At 41.6% G+C, this 18,709-nt stretch overlaps 1 long non-coding RNA gene across 1 annotated transcript in view; it reads left to right on the forward strand.

Annotated features, from left to right (window-relative positions):
- Positions 1-379: 379 nt before the first annotated feature.
- The window catches only part of LOC121020298 (uncharacterized), a 45,638-nt gene continuing 27,308 nt past the window's right edge, over positions 380-18,709 (forward strand). Inside the window, exons 1-2 of the long non-coding RNA XR_005786055.1 lie at positions 380-491; positions 1,230-1,328. This is a non-coding gene — a long non-coding RNA (uncharacterized LOC121020298). The remainder of the gene's footprint in view (positions 492-1,229; positions 1,329-18,709) is intronic.

An 18,709-nucleotide genomic window follows, 5' to 3' on the forward strand; every position in this document is an offset into this window, starting at 1 on the left:
CGGGAGTGGCCAACCAATCGGGCGGACGGTGCCACCTCAGGGAACGACGCTCGGGCCAATGGGAAGGGCACTCCATTCCGTCAACGCCGTGGGTCGGGGTTCTGAGAAAAGAGAGCTGAGTGGGAGTCGGGCCAGGCTGGTGTGCGCCCTAGGGAGGGGAAAAGAGAGGGAGAAGTTCCCGGGAAGAACTGCGGGAATGTGCGGCTGGAATTCACTCTCCCCCGGCCTGGGCTGCTGGGGAGGGGGCGCCGGGCCCTGCCAGAGCATCTCCTGCCACCCCTCGCAGCAGCGCGTTGACCGGGGACCCTCCGCCACCCAGCACTCCAGCCCGGGGATTCCAGTGCCTTGAGAAGGACGCCGTTCGAGAAGGCACGATCGTTCTCCTCTGTATTTTCCCTCTCAGGCTCACTGTTCGCCTTTTGACAATCGCCGAAACCATCATGATGGAATGGAGTGGAATGTGCAGCCTTTCCGTTTTCCTTTTTAAAAAGGTTAAAGCTTAGCAAGAAAAAGGAAAACCACACACACGCACGCACACACACACACACAAAGGAAAAGAGTGCCGAACGCAGATTTTTGGTGAAGGGACATGCAAAGAAAACAAAAAGCGTCCGAAGGTTTTTCTTTTACCCGTCTAGATGCACAAGTGGGCTCAAGAAATCCAAATGCCTGAGAGCATTAAATTAGGGCACGTAAATATTAAAAATGCATGGGCACGGAGTATTTAAAATTCCACCATGACATATAATATTAATCCGTTTTATGTAAAATTCATACCTGTAACTTAATGTAGGCCATTAACACACAGCCCCACGTGTTAGTCTAAGTACCCCGCTTTAAATAAGATGCTAAGAATGTCCAAAGTCTCCTCCTTTTGCAGCAAAGCATTAAAATTCACACTTCTAGTCCCTGGAGTCCTGCTTGGACCACACCCTGCAGAAAAGTCTGTTAATTAAGGACGTTTCTGTGATGTCTGATAGAAAAGCTGTCCTTTAAAGGTTCAAATAGAATTGCACAATGAACTTTGATAGGACCTGGTGTGTGTGCATCAAGGCAAAATTGAGCCTTTCGGTTGAGACATGAGCTCAAAGAGTCTCTGGTCAATGGGGTTATAAATTTTGAGTGTTTTCAGCCTGCAAACCCCCCGCCTTTAGACACACTAGAAGATGGGCCAGCTCAAGAATTTTCGTTGGCGTGCATGATATAGATTGGTGCCTTCATTTTTACAGATCGTCAGGAGAAAGAACTATGGACCTTACCTCTTCCTGTCCACCCTCTGCAAGGAAGCTTTCCCTCTCTCCCAGCACTGTAATACCTGCATCAGGCAGGTAGGTATTTTGTTTAGCCGCGTGGGTATTTTATAACTATTGCATGACTATTTCCCCAGAGCACATTCCTTTTTCCTGATGAAATGAGGAGTAAGTATTTAACGCTGGTTTCACAGGAAGATGCAACAGCCCTCCTCTCCCATGATCCTTATACATTACTGCCTCTAAGAATTGTGTCAAAACGAGGGACATTCTCATTCACTTATGTGCATACCTACCTACATGGTCCACAGACAGACTTGCCAAGAGAAGAATTGTAAAACCCCAAAGAAGACTTTCTTCTAAATACAGGCATAGTTTTACATATTCTTCAAGTAAATAAACACAGAGAATATTGTCATTTTAGACAGAAAGGTGGGCAAAGAAGCACCAGTGGGCGTTAGCTACTATGTGGGAGTTTGTGATATCAGCACAGATGATAATAGTAAGGGGATATTATGTATGAATGCTTTTGTTCCACTGATATTTTTTTCTTTGTTAGAGTTTTTTTTTTAATTTTTTAATGTTTATCTAAGAGAGAGAGAGAAGGAGGAAGAGAGAGAGAGAGAGAGAGAGAGAGAGAGAGGGAGAGATACAGCACTATCAGGGGAGGGGCAGAGAGAGAGGGAGACACAGAATCCGAAGCAGGCTCCAGGCTCCGAGCTGTCAGCACAGAGCCTGTTGCGGGGGTTCGAACTCACAAACTGTGAGACCATGACCTGAGCCGAAGTCGGATGCTCAAGCGACTGAGCCACCCCGGAGCCTCCGTTTGTTAGAATTTACCAGCTGCTCGAAAATTTAAAACCTCAGATTTTTTTTCTGGCAAAGCTAAACTCTGTTAATATACCCAGGGCACACTCATTTCAAAACTTTACGGATCATAAGTTGATTAAAGCTTAAGTTTTTAATCTGTGACGCGAAGAAACAAGCATATCCATCTCTCTGGACTTTGCTAAATCTCAGGGAGCCATACCCTGGGTGTGACAAGTGCCAAACAAGTGTCAGAGTTTCAGGTTTTGTTGGAGTAGCTGTGTTGCTGGCTTCATGTCAGAATAGCCGGGGTTACCGTGGAGGCTCAGTTCAAAGGAATGTACCCTGGCCACATGATCAAGAACACCCAGGAAAAATGGGATCCCCCGAATCCTGCCAGCAGAATAGACATAAGCAGTTATTATGTTCCTCGTTTTTGAAGGTTGGAAGATATTAAACAATTAAAGGCTAGGAAAACATTCTCCAATGGAAAAAAAAAAAAAAAAAGAATCCAATCCTGTGCTTTTTGGCCTACAAAACCTGACCGTCCTAGGAGCGAAGCAATGTATGTTTTTGATTCTTAGACACCATCGCTGGCATGACGTCAAAGCTGAAGTCATAAAAGACTCCCGTCACTGGTAGTTCAAACCAGAGTTTACTCAGCAATTACGGGATTTGGGGGAAACTTTGCAAGCTGCATTATTTCTACCGCGTGGAGAAGGAAACTCTGTTTCCCACGACTCTTACATCAAAATGCTTCCCTTGCCCTTGCGAAAATAAGACGGGCCAGCCAAGAGCCCTTTGCCACGGAAGTGCTACAGGCTCCCAAAATGTTCCTCTGAGGGATCCCGGAATGAAATAGTCCGAGGAAAATTGCTGGGGAGCCCTGGTGACCAGAGTCATGTGCACACCCTTCCTTCAGACAAAGAGTTCTGCAGCCCTTTCTTGGGATGCTTTCTAGATGCTAATCAGACCCTTGCTGAACTGCAACCCCCAGGCTCTTAGAATTCACAATCGCCCTGTGTTTACATGAAGCCAGGGTATCGGAGCATATTGTGCTATTCAGTCCAAATGCCTTTTTAGGACTTGATACTTCTTCCCTATGGCTTGCGGTGAAGCAGTGGGTGGGCTCAGACACACAGATAAACACGAGCATTCCCATGCCTTGCTGCCTCTGAGGATGGAAATGGTCACTGAAGGAGGCACATACATTTTTTTCCAGGCATGAGGAACCCGTACGTCCTCTGCTGCAGGACCGTGCCTTGCTCCAAAAGAGTAAACTGGGCAGTGTGGCAGTTCAGGCTCAAGGCTGCTTTATCTGGCACTGACTGTTACAGACTTACTTCTGCTACCCTTGGACAGCTAATACCAGTCCCGGAAACACTGATAACCTTTCGAATCGCCCAGCCTTGGAAAAGGCTTATTATAAGAAGGGGACATTATATATTGAACATAGCCTAGCAGATGTGGCCATCAAAAATGCCTACTTCAGGAATTTTGAAAGCTAGTCTGTTGAAATAAAAAGTAGCTGATTTTGGGAAGAAACAGGTATCATTTGTTTTTACCCTAGGAGATATAAAGAGCGTGGGCTGAAAAGTCAGAACGCCTGGGCTCCAATTTTGGCTCCTTGGTTTAGTTTTATATCATTAAGCTGGATTTTTAAACTCTTGTGCCTCTCATGTATGAGATGAGGATAAAAACCGTATCTACTTTATGAAGTGTTCTTGTATCTCTCTCTATAAACTTGTGTGTAATTCTTAGAACAGGATCTGGCACTTAGTGTTAAACTTTATTATTATTTTTGGTAAATATTATTTCCCAGTCGGTGGCTTGTCTTTTCATTTGCTTAACAATCTTTTGAGAGCACAGGTTTTTAATTTTGATGATGTTCATTTTATCAATTTGTTCTTTTGGTTTTGAATCGAAGAAATCTTGGCATAACCCAAGGTAAGGAAGGTTCTGTCTTGTGTTTTTGTCTAGATGTTTTATAATTCTTAGGCCCAGTTGGTTTCATGGAACACAACTTATGCAGCCACACAGGGTCCCAGGGTCCCAAGGGTCCCAGGGTCCCTTGGTTTCATGCCTTGATGTTACCATCTTGAAATTCTCAGCAATTTTGAACAGGGGGGCCCGTGTGTTTTCATTTTGCACTGGGCCCACAAATTACGTAGCCAAGTGCCGGTTTTAGGTTTTATGTTTAGGTCTGTGATCCATTTTCTGGTTATTTGCGTATGTAGTTCGAGATGTGGATTGAAGTTAATATTGCTGCATACGCATGTCCGGTAGACCCAGCACCCTTTGTTGAAAAGACAATCCTTTTTCCATTGGGTCGGCTTTGTACCTTTGTCAACAATTGGTTGTGTACGTGTATGGTTCTATTTCTGGCCCCTGAATTTTGTTTCTTGGGTCTGTTTGTCTGCTTTTACACCACACTTGCTCGGTTCCTATAGCTTTATAATAAGTCTTGAAATCAGGTAGCGTGAAGTCATGTAGCGTTCATTGACTGATTCTCCAGCTTCGTTGTTCTTCATTTCAAAGCTGTTTGGCTTTTCTGGGTATATGTTGCATTTCCATATGCTTGTTCAAATCAGTTTGTGAGTTTCTTCAAAAAAAAAAAAAAAAAACGGCGGGGGGCTTGTTTCCAAAATATATAAAGAGCATATACCGAGAACATATAAAGGTCTCTCAAAACTCAGTAGTAAAGAAGGAAAAAACCCAATTAAAACGTGGGCAAAAGACTTGAGCAGACAGTCCACTAAATAAGTTCTACATGTGACAAATGAGCACAGGAAAAGAGGCTCAGTATCACCAGTCATTTGGAGGATGCTTCAAAGCTACTATGAGATATCACCACACACCTGTCAGAACAGCTAACGGTAAAAAAAAAACTAACCATACTAAATGTTGGTGAGAACCCAGAGCACCTGGAATTCTCAGCATTGCTGGTGGGAGTGTAAAATGAGAAAAGCCACTTTGGAAAACAGTTTGGCAGTTTCTGAAAACAAAAACAAAAACATACGCATACCACGTAACATACTATAATTCTGTTTGGCGTCTATCCAAGAGAAATAAAATAATATATCCATAATATATCCAAGGGCCATGCAGGGGCACAAGAACAATGGGTATGTTTATTATCCAGACGGTGGTAACGCTGATGTCAAACGTATCAAGTTGTGTGATCTATATATCTCTATCTCTCAGTGTATCGTATGTGGTTTTACATTTATGACAGTTATATCTCCATAAAGCTTTTAAAAAGTATTAATTTTTAAAATTAGCCCTTGGATCTTAGAAGAGCTTCTTCCACGAATCCACCAGCTTTCATTCTCTAACTTCTGTAAATAGACATTTGGTAGTCTCTCTCTCTCCCTCTTTGTCTCTCTCTCTCTCTCCCTTAACTTCTGGCTCGTAGTGCTGTCAGGGGTCACAGCCTTAACCGAATGCTGGTGAGATACCCTCCAGAGCAGGCATGAGGCATGTGCGATTTGATATTTCAGCTCTCATGGTTATCCATTAACATATTCAGTCTCTTGCTGGAAATGGACTCTGCTAAAACCATATCCACTCCTCCCTGATTTGTATTGTTCTCATGTGGCATGGATTTGAGGCTCCGAGGAGGAGCTCTCGACCTGATGATTTGAAAGACTTGCCTTGTGCAAAAATGAAAGCTGGGTTCTGGACTCTCATCTCTGTGCTCCACCCCAGCTCCAGCCTCTACTGACTTGGTTGCTCCACAGTGGCAGCTGCCTTCGGGCAAACACACGCTGGATGGGGAAGATAAGAAACTTCCTCCTTCCATATTCAGGATGGCTTACCGTTTTCTCCTCTTCACCCTTTCTGTCTCAAGAAAATAAACAAATCTAACAGGATTAAATGCATTCACTTCCAGAGCAGGGAATAAAAATAAATCTCAGTTGGCACCCTATTTTTGCCTCTAAAATCCTATGGCTCGGTCTCTTAGCCTCAACTTCCTCATCTGGCGAGAGGAGGCCTTTCTAGGGAATGGAGACAGGATTAGCTGCATTGAAAGCCCCAGGAGAAAGGCAGGAAGTAAACCATAGGGGGCGGTAGACTTGTGTATCATAGATACTCAGGGCCCATTGACGTCTGTGCCATTATTGAACGGGCTTGAATAGGTAAAATGGTTATAAAGATGCCAAAGAAAACAAGTTCTTGCTTTAGTTCAATCTTTAGGAAAGAAATTCAAGACAAGAATGGTATGTATGTATGTATGTATGTATGTATGTATTTATCAGTTAAAATTCATCCCAATAAATACTGATTGTATCTGTCTGCTACATCCTTTGAGCAGGTAATACCACAAGGGAAGTCACTACTGAGATGTGTTCTACTCACAGCACAAACTGGTGCCAGATGTATACTGATGACGTCTTTCAGCTACATTTCCCTTTCTCTGCCAGTGAATGCAAAACAATCCCCTGGTATAGAAAAAGCACACTTAACTGTATTTCAATTACTTAAAAACACTCACTAAACGGTACTTTGCTTCACGTCTTCGATCTGAATGCTGGACATGAGCCCGTCACGGTAAATCTGCCTTTGCTTAGGATGTTGATATCTAGGTCACCATTCCTAAGAACGGACACAATGTTCAAGAAACAGTTGCATTTTTTTCCCCAAAGAGGAATTTTTGAGACATTTTTTGCAGATCTCACACAGTTGTCATTGTCGTTGGATGGCTCACGATGTCCATGAACTATATACCTGCATTGAAAAATGGCCCCGGAATGTAGACAAAACAGTATGAAAACTCACTTGCATATGAAATAATTGAACTAGTACATTTTTCTGTTAGCAAAATATGTGCCACAAAACACTAGAGGAATTAAAGATGCACCATTAAAGGAACAAGGGACTGAGTTAACTCTGAAGTTTATCAACTTTGGTAGCCCTATGTGAAAATAGTCCAGTTCAAACAAAACCATCCCTTTGGGAGGGATTATAGTTAGAACTATTTTCCCTTGAATAGAACTAAATGATATTTATAATCTTTAAAGACTAAAAGCCTTAATGAAATACTTTTTGATAAAAGTCTCTTTGACAGAATAATCTAAAAACTTGATAAAACATTACATAATAGGGGCACCTGGGTGGCTCAGTCAATTGAGCGTCTGACTTCCGCTCAGGTCATGATCTCGCAGTCTGTGGGTTCAAGCCCCGCATGGGGCTCTGGGCTGACAGGTCAGAGCCTGGAGCCTGCTTTGGATTCTGTCTCTTTCTCTCTCTCTCTCTGCCCCTCCTCTGCTCATGCTCTGTCTCTTTCAAAAATAAATAAACGTTAAAAAAAAATTACATAATGCTAGTTGGTCCGAGGGAACCATATTTACCATTTTAAAAACATCTTGTTAATTAGGTCACCATCAATGTATGATCATCCTTGTTTGCCTTCTGTTCTAAAAATGGGTAAGACTTATCAGGAAAATTAAGACAGCGACTGTGACATCGTAATAATGCTACCTATATCATCTTTGAGGCTTTGGGGAAGAAGATTGGAGTTGTGAAGTTGTATGATATCCAAGTGGCTTGTTGAAAATGCTTTAACATTGGTCATCAACCCACTGTTCTGTCTTTATCAGGGATCTGCAACTTGTACTACATAAAATGAGTTCACCCTTTAGCAGATTATTAAATGGGAAAGTTTGGCGGCTACTCACATTGTCCATCAACAGTCTTCCCAGAGCAGCCAGCTCTGGATCTCTGGTGAACATGGTTGGAAGAACAGGAATGCTTTCGTTTCATCCAGCTTCTAGGAAAAGCATCCGAATATCCCAAAGAGATGCATGCTTAACATTTCTATATCATGCATTAAATAAAACCTAACTCTTCAGCCTTATTTTTGAGGCTCTTTGTCAACTAATCTTTCACCAAAACTGTTTCGATTCAAGTCGACTCGGGTCAAGACTACAAAGCACGTATCATACATTTGTTCTATGACGAGACCGTGTTTAAGATACATAAGTCTCTTGCCCTCATGGAGCTTGCTGTTGACATAATGGCTTAAGCAAATTAAAAATTAATTAATGAAATACAACGCATTCTGTGTGATAGTTCAGGCCTGTTTATGGGCCACACTGGAGGCCAAAACCAGAGCCTGAGGCAAAGGAAACTTGGAAGAGGAAGAGTTACTTGAGCTGGATCCTGAAAGATGACTTCATCAGTGGCAAAGGCTTTCCAGGTGGAGGCAACAGCAGGTGCAGAAGCTCGGAAGGGTGAAAAGCGAGGGTCTTCCTTTGCCGTTCTTTCTGCTACTGTTCAAACACTCAACTTTCCCTGCTTTACATTCCACTCGACTTTCTTTTCTCATCTCATCCTAGTCTTCCCATTGACACCATTTTTCGTTTTCTTTTCTTCCGATCTACAGCCGCCAATTCTTTCAAAAAGCATCATAGGACTTGGTACAATATGGCTTTCGCATCCACGAAGCCATCTGTCATGAATTCCCCCACTATAATTATTTCAAAGCAACTTTACTGGTTTCCCATTTTATAATCAAGGATATAAAGATCGCGGTATAATTCAGAAACTGCAGAAAACCATAAAGACGAAAATAACCCATGCCTAGAAATAACCACCATTGATATTTCATTGTGCATATTTCCCCACGAATACGGATATTATTTCTTGAGCCAAGATTTTTAACGTGCAATATGCACTTCATGGAAATCTAAATTTCACTTTCTATGGCACGGGTGTAGTTTCCTACCCATAGTTACTTGTCTTGGTCATCATTTTTGTGGTCGCATAGTATTCTATTATGTGGCTATGCCACAACTTCTTTGACAAACTATTATAAATACGCTTATTGTTTCCAACTTCGGTCTGTGATTTCTCATCACATCTGACACCCTTATTTCAACTCCACAATACATGGCAGATTGCATCTGTCGGCATGCTACGGTGCAGTTCTCTTCAGGCTATGTTGGATTGGATCTTCAGCTGCCAAAAGCGTCTTAAGGCAGGGCCAGTTCCTCCTTTGGCTACTTTTTATGGGTCGGTAGAGAGATTTATTCATATAGAAGTGCTCAAGTGGCCCCTCAGGTGGGCTGGCACAGTCTCCTAGGGTGACATCCTAATGAAGAGCTGCTCTAGAGTGACCGGCAGATTTTGCACATACTCAGGAGGGCCTGGCTTGTCGAAATGGGAAGAGGTAGGGTTGGAGCCAAGTAATGGTGGATCCGCTTTTCAGAGACCACAGAGATCACTGGGTCAGCTGACATCCCAGGAAGGTTCTAGTTTACTTAGCAAAAAGCTTTAGGAAAGCAGCTAAAACTTTGAATTATGCCTTTGCTGGGTATTTCTCCAGGGAGGGAGGTGGGTAGAAAGTAGAGCATGTGGTCCGCAGGGGTGAGCACTGGAATTATGAGCACCATGAGTCAAATCATGTCAGTACTTCTATTACCGCTGGTTCTCTCTCTACTCAGGGTTCCGTTCTAGGCTGAGCCTCTCATCCCTTCCTTTCAACTCTTTGTTTTCTTACTCTATCACCTCCTACCCCCCAAACTTAAACGCAGCTACAAAGAGTGACGATGAAGTTGATGTCCCCTCTGCACACCACCTAATCATTCTATTCACCCATGTTGACCCAAAGCCTTCTATTCCTCCAGGTCAAACCAGTCTTCTTTTGAAGTCTGCAGTGAGCATCCTACTGTAACCTGGTAGCAGAAGACAAACTGCTTGTCCCATTGGTTAAAATGTAAACAAGGAATAAGTAAATAGAGAAAAAAAACATTTTTATCAAGTTTCTTTTTGGAGATTCAGGCATTCATTCATTTTATTGAACAACCAAGCACAGGACTATGTAACTCAAGTAGGTGTAAGGGTCCCATTCAACAATATGAGTTTAGAAATGGCTATTATAACAATGCCACCAACGTAATTGTTTATTTTGGCAAATTTTGTCTTGGAATAGAAGTGATTTTAGTACAAAAATGATTCTTTATTTTCTCAACGTAATATGATTAATGTTTTAACTTGATGAGACAGCAGTTTTATAACCCGGGTGGTCAGAATTCCATTATTTAATTTCTGAGAGGACACAAAACAGCAATAGCGCAGCACTCTTTTTCATCCCGCCTTAGTATATTTGCTGAGCCATCAGGCTCCAGATGCATCTTCACATCTGTCCTGCGGAACTGAGGAAGAGCGGTTATCACTCTACTAAAATGGTGGCACTAAGGTCTTTACAGCAGGCGTAACAAGGGATCTCTTCCTTCCTTATGACTTGGGTAACCTAAAAAAAAACAAAACAAAAAAACAGTGTTATCTGTTTTACGTCCTGATCAAACTTAAATTGTTTCAAAAAATGTGAAGAAGTGTTGGCCACAGCTGTATCTCTTCAGTTCTTGTCAGTACCTTTTCAGATTTTAGAGGTGGGTAGGCCCATGGAGCATGTACAAGAGACCATTTCTTTTTTTTTTTTTTTAATTTTTTTTTTTTAACGTTTATTTATTTTTGAGACAGAGAGAGACAGAGCATGAACAGGGGAGGGGCAGAGAGAGAGGGAGACACAGAGTCTGAAACAGGCTCCAGGCTCTGAGCTGTCAGCACAGAGCCCGACGCGGGGCTCGAACTCACGGTCCGTGAGATCATGACCTGAGCGGAAGTCGGATGCTTAACCGACCAAGCCACCCAGGCGCCCCACAAGAGACCATTTCTAAATCAGCTTGCTAGTGGGATCCAGTATGGCAGAGGAGGGAAATTGGCTGAAGGTCTCCCTGTTAGTTCTCAGTCCCTTAGCATGAATAAAATCACACCTCTAAAACAAAATGGTTTTTCCTCTCGGACATTTAATTTTTCTATTTCTACCAATGATTGTAACATGCTAACTAAAGGCTATTTTACAGCCAGCAGAAGAATTTGGATTAGTGACTGGGAGGTATCTGAGCACTAACAGAGCAAATAAATTTCTAAGAGCAAACTTTTCAAAGATCACGGAGAAACTAAAATCTGAGAGGCGGGGCAAGAATCCAGGTCTGACATTTAGGAAAGTAAATACAAGGAGGCAAAAAAATATTACAGGTGGTATTTTGAACCAATGAGCTATTGTAATCAGAGTCGCTAGCATATGATACAAATATTTACTAGATAAACACATAGAATGTTCCCTGTATTCACATATTTAAAGCAGAATATAATGATCTGGGTGGAAGGTTGCAGTGGAAAGTATCTATCTAGGTCCCTTCCAAATATAAATGTCTGTGATTCCCTGGCATTCTTCTATCATTGTGCATGCTGTTCCTTCTTCATTTGAAATCTCCAGTTAGCTTTGCAATTATAGTTTTAGTAAAATGCTTCACTGGTCTTCACTTCAATGCCTACCTAATACCACTCACTTCAGTACAGGCAGCAAAGAGATAAACAGGTACCTTGATGATGAAGGTATCTGGCTTATGCCAATAACAGAAATACCTCATCTTGCAAGAGATACAGCACTTATTTCAAAACATCCTATTTGTTTGGTGCTTGCCTTGTACATTACCATCTAGTCCCAGAGTCTCATCTGTAACTTGGAAGACTTTTATATTCACGTAGTGGATATATTTTTGAAACACAAAGTATGAGTCTATATTATCAGTTCTGATTTCCATAAGTCATCGAAGAAAACTAGTCTCATTACTCCACAGTCCTATTGCACAGATAAATCCTGGTTATCTTCCCCATTTTTATCAACTTCTTTTAGTAGAGTCTATAGTTGGATACAATATGCAACAACTCACCTCATATACCACAGCACATCATTGGACTCATCTTCTAATTATTTAAAAAAAATTTTTTTTTTCAACGTTTATTTATTTTTGGGACAGAGAGAGACAGAGCATGAACGGGGGAGGGGCAGAGAGAGAGGGAGACACAGAATCGGAAACAGGCTCCAGGCTCCGAGCCATCAGCCCAGAGCCCCACGCGGGGCTCGAACTCACAGACCGCGAGATCGTGACCTGGCTGAAGTCGGATGCTTAACCGGCTGCGCCACCCAGGCGCCCCATCATCTTCTAATTAAAGCAGGGAAATAAATAGCCAGTTTCCCCAGAACGATGTCACTCGGAGGTCACAGTTTAGGGCAAAGCACGCATTCACTCATTCATCTCCTCAAGTACCAAAGGATTCAAACCTGAGGAGGCTTGAATCCATTGTATTATCATTCATTCATTACCTACCAATTTGCACTAGGTCCTTCTATCTCCTCTGGAGATTTCAAGTTTCTCTTTCTTTCTTTCTTTCTTTCTTTCTTTCTTTCTTTCTTATTTAGTTACTTTTGGGAGAGCACAAGTGGGAGAGGGGCAGAGAGAGGGGAAGAGAGGATCTAGAGTGGGCTCTGTGCTGACAGGCTGACAGTAGTGAGCCCAGTGTGGGGCTCGAACTCACGAACCGCGAGATCATGACCGGAGCTAAAGTTTTGTTTAAATGTTTATTTATTTTTGAGAGAGAGAGAGAGGCAGAGAAAGAGAGAGAGAATCTCAAGCAGGCTCTGCACTATCAGCGCATAGCCTGACGCAGGTCTTGAACTCTTGAACTGTGGGATCGTGACTTGAACTGAAATCAAGAGTTGGATACTTAACCAACTGAGCCACCCAGGTACCCCTACTCCTGTGGAGATTTAAATCTTTATAATCATAATATGTATTTCATTCCTATCAGTAAGTTCTAGAGAATTATACTCTGCAAATATGGGTTACTTTAAGGATGAGGTAAGATCAATCCCTCTTTCACTATCTTAAAAATTATTGGCAAAAGTGATGGCATCGATGAAACATGGGAGGGATTAAAAGACTAACTCTGTTCCTAAAAGTTGGTGTCCAGAACGGTCTCCTGCATACTTTCTTTAAATACAGATATCTGAGAACCATCCCTACCTTATCCAGCTTCAGGTGATTCAAATGCAGTGATTCAAGGACCACATTTTGAAAAATATTGGTCTAATCAACAGTGAGTATAATAATAAATTTAAAAAAACACACCATACATATGAGATGTCCTCACGCCTGTAGGTAAAGATAAATGATTCAAGACAGAATTTTTCGAGAGTTAGATGTTCAGAAATTTCAAGGAGTTGACACACTATGAACGGAAATAAACTGGAGAGGGAACAAAGTGGAGACGGATGTCAATGATGACATGACAGCATTTACTGAACTGTGACTATGCACTAGGCACTATGAAATGGCATCACATGTAGATATATCATTAAATCTTACAGTTCTGAGAGGTATCTCAAAATGAAAGACTGAGTAAAACTAGTTTTTACTCAACAGAGTAAATGTAGATTAGGAACTTTAAAAGAGAAAACTTTAAAAGAGAAAAAAAAAGGTGAATCAAAGACATTGATAATCTGCATCTATAACCATGTCAATATCCTATGTATTCATTTTCAGATATTGGAATACGAACCATGTAAATACTAGCATTCATGTGCATTCAAGTTTAGAATTAAGCCAGGCATTAACCATGGGGGTGAAATGTTAAAAAAATAACTATAAAAAAAAAACAAAACCAACATGAGCAGGGTGAACTGGTTCTCCAAATATAGACTCTCAGGAGTGAAAGGAGTAGCATTTACCCAGCCAAGTTTCCCTTTGCAGAACTCCCAGTACAGAGTAACCACCGTGGCAACGTTGACATTCCCGTTTATTGCAGCCAGCGAAGGGGAGGGTGGAGCCCTTTTTCGGACAATGAAAATGCTTCACAGAGTTTGGTGAGAACAACACGAGCTCACTTCCCAAAAGATCTCAAAGTTCAACAAGACTATAAGTCCTGAAAAACATGTTACTGACTCTAGTATTTATTTTAAAACCGAAGTTACACGCGGCATCCTTTCCTAAAGCTGAACTATGTAACTTCTGTAATTATAAGTTAACTGAAGATAGATTCGGAGGGCGCAAAGTGTCGGTTAGGCAAGATGAATGAATTCTAGAGATCTGCAGATAGAAGTAAAGCATAGTACCTGTGGTCAACAATGCATTGTGTAGTTAAAAATTCACTAAGAGGAAAAACGTTACGTAAAGTGTTCTTATCACGCACACACATACTGCTACTACCACTAAATAGTAATAATAAAGAAGGAGGAGGATTGGGGCGCCTGGGTGGCGCAGTCGGTTAAGCGTCCGACTTCAGCCAGGTCACGATCTCACGGTCCGTGAGTTCGAGCCCCGCGTCGGGCTCTGGGCTGATGGCTCAGAGCCTGGAGCCTGTTTCCGATTCTGGGTCTCCCTCTCTCTCTGCCCCTCCCCCGTTCATGCTCTGTCTCTCTCTGTCCCAAAAATAAATAAACGTTGAAAAAAAAATTAAAAAAAAAAAGAAGGAGGAGGAAGTTTTTGGAAGCGATAAATATGTTTATGACATAGATTGTGATGATGGTTTCATGGATGTTCACTTATCACCAAACTCATCAAATGGCTGTACATTAAATACATATAGCAAACAAGAAAAAACTCAGCTAATTGGGGAGGGGGCTGTGATTTACAATTTGCAAGATATTCTGAAAAATTCCTGGATTGCCGGCTCTGGAGAAGTGATAAGGCCAGTACAGTAAACCTCAGTCCTAGCTGTACCGCCAACGGGGCCAAGCTCATCTGATCTTTTTGCCTTTACTTCCCGGTCTGTCCGTGCAATGAGAGGCTAGAACAGCTTGATCCCTAAGGTTCTGTGCAACCCCAGCATTCCATGCTTGTGATAATTAATTAATTTGTTCATTTGGGGGTGTAGTTTCCAAAAAGAGTTAGGTTGCGAGCCATCGTGACTTACCTTCCTGAAGAATAATAGCAAAGCCTTCAAGCTAATTAAAAAAAAATTTTTTTTTAATGTTTATTAATGAGAGAGAGACAGACAGACAGACAGAGTGTGAGTTGGGGGAGAGGCAGAGAGAGAGAGGGAGTCCACACAGAATCCAAAGCAGGCTCCAGGCTCTGAGCTGTCAGCACAGAGCCGGATGATGCAGGGCTCAAACCCATGAACCGTGAGATCATGACCTGAGCCAAAGTCAGACGCTTAACAGACTGAGCCACCCAGGTGCCCCTGCCTTCAAGCTAATTTTTAAGTAGTGGTCAAGGGGATATTGAGAAACATGGTGGAGAGCCTGTGGCTTCTGTGTTGACACCATTCTATAGGATAAAAGGACAGGTAGGCAGAAAGCTGCTGTTATAATCCAGGCTTTGACCAGGTTGATTCAGCAGAGGTGGTGAGAAATAATTAGATATAGTATTTTGAAACTTTGGCCTGAGGTATTGGCCTATGGCATGAATGTGGGTTGTGAGAAGAAAGAGAAGTGAAAAACTTCTGTAGTTTGTGATGTTAACAACTGGAAGGATGGAGGTGACATTTATTGGTGGAGAACTCCATGTGAGAAGCTGGGTTGGGGTAAGAACAGTTTAGTTCTGTGCATCTTCAACTGAAATAACTGCTAAACATCCAAATTGCACTGTTGGGTAGGTAATTGAATATCTAAATGTGGAGTTCAAGGGAAATGTTTGTGCTGGTGACGTAAATTTGGGAGTGATTGTCTTCACGTCAAGGGTGTGTAAGCCAAGACTGGACGCCATCTTCTGGGGAGAGAGTGTAGCTAGAGAGGGCCGGTCCAAGGATCATGTTTTGTATCAGTGTTCAAAGGTTGGGGAGATGAGAAAGGGGTAGAAAACAGTGTGAGAAGAGTGGCCACTGGAAAGGGGAGTCAAAGGAAGAAGTAATTTCAAAGAGCAGGGAGTGCTTTAGGCAGGTCAAATGCTGTTAATTTGGTACAGACTGGAAGAAATCTCACAAGGGAAAAACCCACTAGAAATGGGAGCTATTTTATCTACCTCATCGTCCAGGTTATCCTTTGTACCCTGGGACAGCAAGCACAGAAAAAAGGAAACCTTCTTAATTTGATGTATTCACACGGAAACATATGCGTTTGCATAAAAAAAAAAAATTACCACCTGCTTCTAAATTTAGTCTGTGAGGGTACCGTGTAGCAACTCCTTCCAAGAAGAGACTTTTGTTCTCTGTTTTCAGTGATTTGATGGGTTGATGCAGCTCTCCAAAGAGCCTACTTTCCAACTGGTAGAAGGCATTGTAGAAAGATATTTGTTTTAATCTCTGAAAGAAAAAAACTTTCTCTCTCGTTCTTACTCATCATTTCAATGTATCCCTGGATTTCCTTGTAAATAGGATACACGAGATGAATGAATGAGCTCTAATGGAGTGCCTGTGGATTAATGGATACATTCTCTCCTCAGTTTGGCACAGCTCTCTGTGGCAGGCCCAGGGCACCTCGGGCACCCTCTGCAGCCAGCACACGTGACACTGAGGTCTGTTATTTAGAACACCTTTTATCTGTCACCCTCCTTTCAGCTCTGTCTAGCCTCATCAGGTGTTTGCCAGGTGTTCTGTGAGGTCACCTGTATTTTTATACTTCCCTGACTGTGGGCAGGAAACAGCTCTGAGAGCCACCCCAAAACTCTGGTTATGGGTCTGGTCTCCTCACTTGTCCATTTGCTTTGTAGGGGTCAAACAAAATTCTTCCCATTTGGGTCATCCCTCTAGTCCCTCCTCTCTTTGATCCTTTTTGCCTGTGGATTTGAGAACCACATATATGAGCATGATATTTTCCCGAATTCTGGGGAAGAGTGATCTTCTTGGTGGCTTTGGGGAGAAGAGGCCCCTTTACTGGCTTGTGATCTTTGGAAGAATGGATCATTTACTAATTTTATTACGTTTAAAATTTGTTTAAATTTATTTTTGAGAGAGAGAGAGAAAGTATAAGTGGGGATGGAGGGGCGGGGGATGGCAGAGAGAGAGAGAGAGAGGGAGACACAAAATCTGAAGCAGGCTCCAGGATCTGAGCTGTCAGCACAGAGCCCAAGGTGGGGCTCGAACTCATGGACCATGAGATCATGACCTGAGCCGAAGTCAGACACTTAACCGATTGAGTCACCCAGCCGCCCCACTAACTTTATTATTAAACTTAGCTTCTCTGCAATGCAGATTATACAACCAGTTTTGCTAATTATCTGAGTTGTCAAGTCACTGGATGTTTAAAATGTTGGTTCTCAATTATGCAGATTGTATTTGTATAGGCGCAAACCACGGGAGTAACCTGGTAAAACATGCTTCCTGCTATGTTAAGATGTGTATTGTTTACCTGACGTTCCCTAGAAACATCTGCTTATCATAACATAATTCAGCATTTCGTTCTGTTTCCACAGTCACCTTAAATGCCACATAATGACAATACATTGAATGTTTCCTTTTCCCCTTATTTATCAAATTAAGTATTCATTTATAACAATAAAAACAAAATAATGCATTGTCTTTACTCTCTGAATTTTTCACAACGTGAATTCCACAACATGAAACATGAATTACTGGTACAAAAAAAGAAGAAAAGAAAAAAAAGAAAAAGAAATACACTGCCAAAGAATTTCTACCGTAAATGTTTTATATTTTTTGCTGTCCTTCATTTAGTGTTATTATTAAAAGAATATGGCTTACTTCCCAGTGACATTTCTAGTTTAATGAGGGATCCTGGGAATACCAGTTCTAGGTGAAGACAAGAAGCATAAAAAACAAGACACGTGAATTTTCCCGAGGATACAAATACAACGGGTGATGGGTATGAAGGAGGGTACTTGTGATGAATGCCAAGTATCGTATGGAAGTGTTGAATCACCATACTGTATATCTGGAAACAAATATCACACTGTATGTTGACTAACTAGGATTTAAATAAAAACTAAAAACAAACAAGCAAATACAAATATAAAATCTGGTCAGTTTGGAAGGCAAAGAGAGGATGTTTGTAAAGGAAGCCATCAGCACCCTGCATTTTAGGGGTGGGGGAGCTAAGACATAGCACATTTGCAGGATTAGATCATGGGTCAAACTCTGAGTGAATTTGATCTCTCTGTAGTTGGTAGGTATGCTCTGAACATAATTCTTATAACACTCCAACTTTTTTTTTTTTTTAAAAAACATCAACTTTTTACTTGGAATAGTTTCAGGTGTACAGAAAGTTGGAAAGATAGAACAGAAGGTTCCTGTGTAGCCTCTACTCAGTTTCCCCAGGTGCTAACATCTTACAAAACCGTGGTGCCTCTGTGATGATTAATAACTTAATCTTGTTATATTACTATTAACTACAGACTTCTTTTGGATTTCACCAGGGTTTTCAGTAATGTTCTTTTTTCTTTCCCCGGATCTGATCCAAGATACCAAATTGTGTCTAAAACTCCAACTTTTGAGGAAAATTGGGACCAGAGTTAGAGCTATAAAGACCTCAGACCTAATGGACAGTGACCGAGATTTGGAATCAGGAAGAGTAAATAGAAATAGCACAGATGGAAGCCTGGGAAAAACCTTGACTTCAAGGATATAACTATCATTATGTTTTATTTCAAGCCATTTATATTGGTGATGTTACTGTCAGGTCATCTGGTATTTTCCTTTATTATCAGAACTTAATGAAGATTCTTTTAAGTCGAAATATTGAAACAGCTATTTGCTAGGGTACACTCCTGGATTTAACTGAAGAATAGTATCTCAGAGATGTAGCAGTATCATCTAAAGGAATATGTGTATATAATACTCTGAGATATAATCATCTTTTTTACATAGGTAGTACTTTGTGTATTTCATTTCCTTCCAATTTATCTATTCTC

Source organism: Herpailurus yagouaroundi, unplaced genomic scaffold, assembly GCF_014898765.1.
Source record: "Herpailurus yagouaroundi ecotype Mexico unplaced genomic scaffold, PumYag 250, whole genome shotgun sequence".
In the NCBI taxonomy this organism is placed as follows: Eukaryota; Metazoa; Chordata; class Mammalia; order Carnivora; family Felidae; genus Herpailurus; species Herpailurus yagouaroundi.